Source organism: Myotis yumanensis, unplaced genomic scaffold, assembly GCF_028538775.1.
Source record: "Myotis yumanensis isolate MYYU_CA2020_CCGP unplaced genomic scaffold, mMyoYum1.0.hap1 SCAF_8, whole genome shotgun sequence".
NCBI lineage: Eukaryota > Metazoa > Chordata > Mammalia > Chiroptera > Vespertilionidae > Myotis > Myotis yumanensis.
The window spans coordinates 74,688,120-74,696,460 of record NW_027223759.1 but is presented as its reverse complement, the minus strand read 5'-3'; the positions used below and the strand labels follow the sequence as shown (position 1 = coordinate 74,696,460).

Below are 8,341 nucleotides of genomic sequence, written 5' to 3'. Positions count from 1 at the left end.
GCTGTAGGAATCCTCAGTTGAATAGGTCCTGCCTCCGACAAAAAGTGATCAGTCTTATGGTTCATAAACACTTAGAAAAAGCTTTCTCTTAACACTTCTATGGGATTGAGGCCCTCTATTGTGGTGGCAGGAGTGCTTTAGGATACCATCACAGAGAGATAGGATCTCAACGTATGAATTGGGGTGTGGGACACAAACATCCAGTTACAGTGAGGCTGTCCTACACTCACTCTGCTCTCTGTGTCTGTGCTATTGGCATTTCTGGGAACACACAGGAGGAATTTCATCCTACCTTCTTCCAGATGAATGCAAGGTTGAATAGCTGGTGAACCTCCCCTGAAGGTTTCCGTGAAGTTTAGAGGAAGAAGGTCCCTGCTTTCCCTGGAACTGAAAAAATAAAAGGCCAGCAATTGGCCTGGTAGTAATAAGTTTGTGTAATGATTTACATAATCCCAATGGCTGACACCTGAACATCGGCTCGTACCAGAGTTTAGGCAAATCCTCGCTAAGGAGTGTAATGCTTCACAGGGAGGAGCTCATGGAAGAGGCGCTGGAATTGCTGGGTTCTCTCAGAGAATAGAGTGTGACGGCCTCTCACACTTATGGCTGTGCAAAATGCAAATGCAGGGCTGCCCATGGAGCTGGGGGCTGGAGAGCATGCTGAACGCCCAGGAGCTGGTCTCTGCATCATGGGGAAAGATGTGATCTTGCTACAGGATCAGTGGCCCTGCCTTATGGCTTTTCAGCAGCTCCTGCGAAGTTCCCAGTGTTGAGTTTAGGGAATGTGCTCCACACTGGACTTGGGGGGAAGGACAGCCTTTGTGGGGGAGGGCTGAAATGGTCTCTCTGTAAGTTAGCTCATACCCTGTTTCCTTACCAGGAATCCTGTCCTGTCCTCCCTCCATCCATGCAGCCTCGCCACCCTCGAAGCCTTGGCTCAAAGCTTCCTTCATTGGCCCCCCTTGGTCACGGGTGTGGGAGGCTCCCTCTTTGAGGTCATGCAACGGCCCTGCTGTTTACTTCCTTGCATATTGCAGTGGATTCTATGGGGCAGGGGGTGGGGGCAGCTCTGCTGTTACCTATGTGCCTTTTGGGAAAAGCTGACAATGTCCACAGGAAAGACAAGAGTTCCAGGGGCCTCCAATGGGAGGCAAGCCATAAGAAGCCACTGTGGGGTGAGGCCTCTGCTGTGGAATTCATCCCTGTTGGATAATTGAGTCCTTTAAAGGAAACATGGTAAATTTTGGGACTGGCAAGTTCTTGGTATGGCTGGGCACAGGGTGCTTTACAGTGGTGACAGAGTGAGGTTGACCAGGTGGTCCAGGCAGCTCACTTGTGTGCTGGTGTCTTCATAGCCGCCTGTATTTCTCCTGTTACCCTTTAGTTAGGATGTGCTTTTACAAAATTTATGTAGCCTCAATAATTTTATTTTACTATTTAATCTTTTTAATATGTTCCATTAGCTTATATTATTTACTTCTGCTTTTTCATCTGTAGTTTTTATTGTATTACCTATTTTTTATGATGTAATCTGTTTATTTTATCTTTTATAGTTCTAACATTTTAAGTGTGCACTGTTCAACTCATCCAATTTATTTTGCAGCATTTTTTGATTTTACTGGTATTCATTCTAGCATGCTTTAAACTAACGTTTACTTATGGCTTTTACTTTTTACTTTCAAAACTGGTTTTGCCCTTTTAGCTTATCTCATCATATTGCTCTCAGAGATTACTGTGGTGAGGTCTGGCCTCAGGCATGACCTGCCTTTTCATCCTCTTCCAGTCCCTGGCTGTCCTGAGGACAGAGCTGGTGGCCCTGAATCTTTACAGAGGGAGTGACTGAATGCATAATTCATTTATGCTGAGTCAATCACTGGCCATTTTACCTCCTGATCACTCTAAACCCCCCCTTTATCCCCTGCACTCCTGTGTCAATGCAGGCCACCACCATCCTGGGGCCCTGCTCAGCCTCCTAATGGCCTCCTCTCTCCTTCCTTTCAATTTACTCTCCATTCAGCAGCCCAGTGATATATATTTTTTAACATATATTTTTATTGATTTCAGAGAGGAAGTGAGAGGGAGAGGGAGATACAAACATCAATGGTGAGAGAGAGTCATTGATTGGCTGCCTCCTGCATGCCCCACACCGGGGATGCAGCCCATAACCGGGCATGTGCCCTGACCAGGAATGTAACCATGACCTCCTGCTTCATAGGCTGAAGCTCAACTACTGAGCCATGCTGGTCGGGCCCAATGATATTTTTTAAATGTAGAAAAAAATATCCAAGCACACTCCCACTTATTTTTGGCTAATAAATTAGGATAAATAACATTTTTAAAGAATTTAATATACATGCTTCTGATATTTTAATAATAGTTCATCCAATAAGATGAAAATAGTTCTACTATGGAAAATCTCAAACCAAGGTGAAAGTAGAGTGAATAGTATAGTGAACCTCTATATACCTGCCACCTGCCTTCAACCATTATCAACAGCTCACTATTTTTTTGTACCAATCCCCCTTTTTGGTTCTATAATTGGCTTGAGTAGCAAATTTTTGTATTTTGTAATTCCCCAAACATCATACCATTTCAGTGCAATTGTTCTAAAGACACACACCTGGACTGGTCACTGGCCTACCTAATACCTTTCACTGTCACCCCAAAGCTGCAGGATGGGGTGCCCCCACCACAGTCTGCACCCACTGGCCTTGGCTTGTCAGCTCCTCATCTGTCCCACAACCAGTCCCCCCACAGATCCCCATGCCTGTCCTCAAGCTGCTGCTTCCTCTCTCTGCCCGTAGGCATTTGTACTTGCTAACATCTTTGCCTGGGCATCCAGACTCTCCCACTCCACCCCATACCCTGTACACTTCTTATTTCCTTCCTGTATTTTAGATCCAGCTTCAAGGTCCTGAGCTCTGGGAAGTCATGCTGATTCCCCTTCTCCACTTCCTCTCTCTACTCCCTTTCCACCTGTAATATGCTGTACTCTCCTGCCATAGAATTAATTACACTCCTTTGTAATTGTCTGTTTGCGTATTTCCCTCCTGGACTCTTAGCCCTTTGGGGTCAGATATTTACGTCTCCCCATGCTATTTGTGTCCCACTTTTAATTATGGAGAAAATTGAATGAAGAAGCATTTGACTTTGTCCTTGGTTCTGGCTGCCTGAGATTGGGGTGTCACTCATTCATTGTTCATGTCACCATTCATTGTCATTCACACATCACCATCCATTGCGCTCAGCTCAGCCTGAGACGACTTTGTGAGAAGGGACAGCAAGCCGGAGCATCCGTGGACCCCCCTCCCTCCTTTCCCGCCAGACCCAGGGACTTTCTAAGAGTCTCTGTAGCCTCCGCAGTGTGGGTTTGCTCTGTGCTAATGCCCCATCCTAGTCCTGGGGCCTGGGAGCTGGGGGTGTGGGTCAAGTCTGCACAGGTAACAGCTGATGGGGCAGATGCACAGGCCAGCTCTTCATCTAAATGTTCCAGGCTGCCCTCTGGAAGGGGGCAGCGAGTCTGACAAACAGCTCCCAAGTCTCCATGGAATTGCTTTGACCTCTGTGTGAGAACAGAGCGTGTTTCTTCAGTGGGGCTGTTCTCTTATCCACTCTCCTTCATACATTTATATCTGGATGGATTAGGTGAGCCTGTGAATGGTCTCTCTGCTTCTCTAGAGAGGGCAGGGTTTTACACTCACACGTAATCTCTTGTCTGAGAATATTGTCCAAAAACTAGGTCATCTATTGTAAAGGAAATTAGGCGGTAATTAAATTTAACTGGATGCTACAGCACTGGTGGTTTCATTTTAGAGGGAGCATGCCTCCCTAATTACTTTATTGCTGAGTTACATGGGCTGCGTGCTGCTTTTCTGTAAGGGGTAGGCTGTATTTCCTAAGTTAGAGGATGATTTCTGGGTCTGCATTTTAATCGGCAGATCTCACCTTCAAGGGCAAGTTCTGTTTCCTTGTGCACTTTTCAGGTCGCCTGGCGGTTGTTGGGCTCAGCCAGCCTGGGATATCTTTTGAAAAAAGAACGATGCAGACAGACCAGACCAGACTGGTTTTGGTGGGTTCTTTTCACATATGCGGTGGATGGTCACAGCTCTCTCCCTGCTCTCTATTTTCTGATGGGAAAGGGGACAGAGAGGCAAGTCCTGTGGAAGAGCAGCCTGTTAGTCCTGCAGCACAGCTGGCAGGAGAACCCGGGTTTCATGACTTGTGTTCAGCCACCGGCTGCTTATCATGGTTCCACAGGGGAGCTGGGGTCAGGGCTGGGAGAGTTGGGCCCCAGCTGGAATTAGGTGCCATCATGCTCACTGGAATTGCTGTGTGACAAGACCACCTTGGTACAGTCTGGTTGCACCCTTGTTATGGGAAAGGGGACCTGGCCCGAGGGGGTCTGCCTTGGGCCCGCTGGTAGTATGTGGGTTCTTGACTTCGTGCAGGAAAGATTTCAGAATACGAGTCAAGGTGATTTTTAGAGGCTGTTTAATAAAGCTGGGACAGTGACACAGGAAGGGCCCAGGGCAGAAGAAGCAACCGGAGAGGAAGTCAGAGAAAGGGGGCCTTGAGGACAGGTGCAGGGGTTAGCCTGGGAGGAGCTGCGGCTACCCATTGCTTCCTGGTTGCAAGTCGCATGGGTCCCTTAGAGTTTAGGACTCAGCCTGTGGGGGAAGGAGAGGAGAAAGGGAAAGACCCGGGTGTGCTTTTGGGAGGGAGCCTGAGAGCTATGACTTTCGTTTTGAGGATTTGAAAGGCTGGGAGTTTAGGGCAGGTCTTGGGGAGGATCTCAATAGAATACCAATCAGTTTTATGCTGATGAGCCAAAATGATATGTACTCCCTTAACTTCCTCGGTCCTTGGGTGTGGTTGGCAAATGGCACTAATTGGATTTCTGCTATGTGTCCCTGAGTAGGGTTATGTAAGCTATTTATCCTCTGGTTGGGGAGAAGTGTAACCATTTACTCTTGAGTGTCCTTGGTTAGGGAAGATAGGATTTTGCAATTTTCCAGCTAGCCGTAAACTGGTTGGCTGGTTAACTGTCTCAGTTTCCCTATTCTGCTTGTCCTGGCTCACTAGCCTGTTTCACTCTCAAAATGTGGATTATGTGGCCTCCTCCCATTTCTTTTAAACCTAGGATCCATTTAGATCACCCACAATGATCACCCATTAGATCATCCATTTAGATCATCCAGGCAGCAGCCCCAAAGCACTGTGGGTCACCACCTGCTTTCCACACTGCCCTTCACCCAGTGCCTGATGTGAGGTCTCCTCCCTCACTCCCTTTGCCTAAACATTCTCCAGTGGTCGGCAAACTCATTAGTCAACAGAGCTAAATATCAACAGTACAACGATTGAAATTTCTTTTGAGAGCCAAATTTTTTAAACTTAAACTATATAGGTAGATTCATTGTTATGAACTTAATTAGGGTATTCCTAAGGCTTAGGAAGAGCCACACTCAAGGGGCCAAAGAGCCGCATGTGGCTCACGAGCTGCAGTTTGCCGACCACAGTTCTAGACAAATCACATGAAGACCATTGAAGTTCCCGGATGCGCCATTCCCATTTCCCTGTGGTTTCTTCGCTGGGAGCTATTATCATTAGTGTTTGTGAGAAAAACTACTATTAAACCCACAGCTTGCTACATTCCTTAAAAAAAGTTGTTTAGCCCTAACCGGTTTGGCTCAGTGGATAGAGCGTCGGCCTGCGGACTGAAAGGTCCCAGGTTCGATTCCGGTCATGGGCATGTACCTTGGTTGTGGGTACATCCCCAGTAGAGGGTGTGCAGGAGGCAGCTGATCTATGTTTCTCTTTCATTGATGTTTCTAACTCTCTATCCCTCGCCCTTCCTCTCTGAAAAAAATCAATAAAAAAACATTTTTTTAAAAAAGAAAAGGTCGTTTATTTCTTCTGAGTTCCGACAAATATGGTCCAGTGACCCTTTCCTAGTAAGTCCTTTCATGCTGACTAACTTCCAAATTAGACGGTGCAGGGGATCAGGCAGCCAGGGAAGTCGTGTGTGTCCACATGGAAGTCGCAGGATTTGGATGGGAGTCTCGTGAGGAGGGTAACACAGGTTGTGCCCCAGAGCACCCCCCCCCTTCTTGGCTCTGTACATGTGAGGTTCTGGCAATTTCTATAGCAAGGAGATTCCTTGAAGAGCAAAGAAGAATCCCACCGAGCACAGCTTAGCTGGCTAATGAGGAAGCCAAGTACATGGGTTTGTATCTAACCTGCTCCCACATTCTATCAATCTATAATTACCACATATTTTCCAATCTGCCCCTGGGAGGCATGGCAGGTAAAATAGACTGAGAAGAAAATAATGGTGCTTGCTGCACAATTTATTAGATTGATACCTGTTAATACTTGAGCAGGCTCCTTGCAGGTGATGGGAAGGCCCTGGATGCTCTCAGAACAGACAAAGCAGAGTAATTGTTGAAGCTCATTGTTTTTTAAATACCTCTGTCCACAGACCTGGCAGCATGCAGAACAGTCAATGTCTTAGAGGTTTAGATCTTGCTGTGTTGACCCGGGAAGCCTCTGGTTTACATGGAAAAATGATTTGTCTCCATCTGCCTCCCTGTCCCAGTGCCAGGTCAGCCCTGGAGGGTCCCCCAGCCCCTGTTGGGGCCTTAGGAGGGGCCCTGTGGTGTGAGACTTCCTGTCCTGCAAGTGACCACTAGCCAAGACAGCTTCCAAGTTCTGTTTCCCTTTTCTTCTTCTGTAGTGAAAAGAATAAAAGACTATTTGGAAAATAGAATTACTAATACAGACACCTAGAATCCCATTATTTTACCTTCTTTGCATATTACCTTTTGGTTTTTGTTCTCATAAAATCCTATATAATAAAAGGATAATATGCAAATCAACCAAACAGCAGGACGACTGGTCTCTATGATGTGCACTGACCACCAGGGGGCAGATACTCAACACAGGAGCTGCCCCCTGGTGGTCAGTGTGCTTCCACAGGGGGAGCACTGCTCAGCCAGAAGCCGGGCTCACAGTTGGCAAGTGCAGTGGTGGTGGCAGGAGCCTCTCCTGCCTCTGCTGAGGGTGGGCAGTAAGGAGCGAGGGGTTCTGGACTGCGAGAGGGATATCTGCCTGCCGGCTTAGGCCCGATCCCCGGGGAGCCTAAGCTAGCAGGCGGACATCCCCCGAGGGGTCCTGGACTGTGAGAGGGCACAGTCTGGGCTGAGGGACACCCCTCCCCTCCAGTGCACGAATGTCTTGCACCAGGCCTCTATTAATAATATATACATATGTTCTTTATGGTTAAAACTAGTGGCCCAGTGCAAGGATTTGTGTACTGGTAGGGTCCCTCAGCCTGGCCTGCAGCTCTCCGACGTCCCCTGAGGGGTCCCGGATTGTGAGAGAGTGCAGTCCAGGTGAGGGACCTCACCGGTGCACAATCAGGGCCAGGGAGGGACTGCAGGAGGGCTCCAGGGCATGTCCGGCCCGTCTCACCCAGTCCTGACTGGCCAGACCCCAGCAGCAAGCTAACCTACTGGTCAGAACATCTGCTCCCTGGTGGTCAGTACACATCATAGCTACCAGTTGAATGGTCGAACAGTAGCTTAGGCTTTTATATATATAGATTAGTGTACATATACTTCTTGAAATTCTAATTTTTTCCTACATTATACCCGTTTCTCCAATGTTTTATCCAGATTTCATGCTAGTCATCCTAAATGATGTCTGCCTAACCTTTTTCATCTTGATGATGAAAAAGGCTAGACATTTTTTCCTCCCACTACCACAAACTATGCAGTCGAGTGCCCCACATTTGGGGAAATCGCAGTGGTCAGCACACCTGGAATACAGTGGATAAGCCTTGCCCTGGGAAAACCACTTTCATGATCACAGTACCTCCCCTGCTGGGTAAGTATGTCAGACCTTAAGTAAGATATGTCTATGAGTTGCCCAGCACAGTGACTCTCATTTATTAATTCATTTGTATGTTCATTCATTCATTGAACAAACACATCACAGATCTATTCTGGGTCAGCACGGGAGAGAAGGAGGTAAATAAGATGTAGTCCTTGCCCTTAGGGAGTCCCTGGCTAGTGACATGTAAATTAAGGATGGCATTAACAGAAAAACAGATTTTTTCTACTCATAATACTTCTGACACCAAATGTGTGGGAGGTTTTTCCCCACCAGCCATTTTCCAAGTCTCCAGACCCTGACTGGGTTTCCCACAGTTCAGTTCTCACACTAAACTACCTGAGTTAGCACAGTCCCGAAGGTTAAGGGCTCAGTCCCACAAGACTGCCCCCACTTTAGACGCCAGTCACAAGAACGGACCTCTGACCAACCTGCTGTAAATTGAAGGTCC

The 8,341-nt window shown here is 47.4% G+C and overlaps 1 non-coding gene across 1 annotated transcript; it reads right to left on the bottom strand.

The window, feature by feature from the left end:
• Nucleotides 1-7,729: 7,729 nt before the first annotated feature.
• On the bottom strand, nucleotides 7,730-7,892 carry LOC139015935 (U1 spliceosomal RNA). Its single transcript, XR_011472581.1, has one exon. It is a non-coding gene; the product is annotated as a U1 spliceosomal RNA (small nuclear RNA).
• Nucleotides 7,893-8,341: the final 449 nt, after the last annotated feature.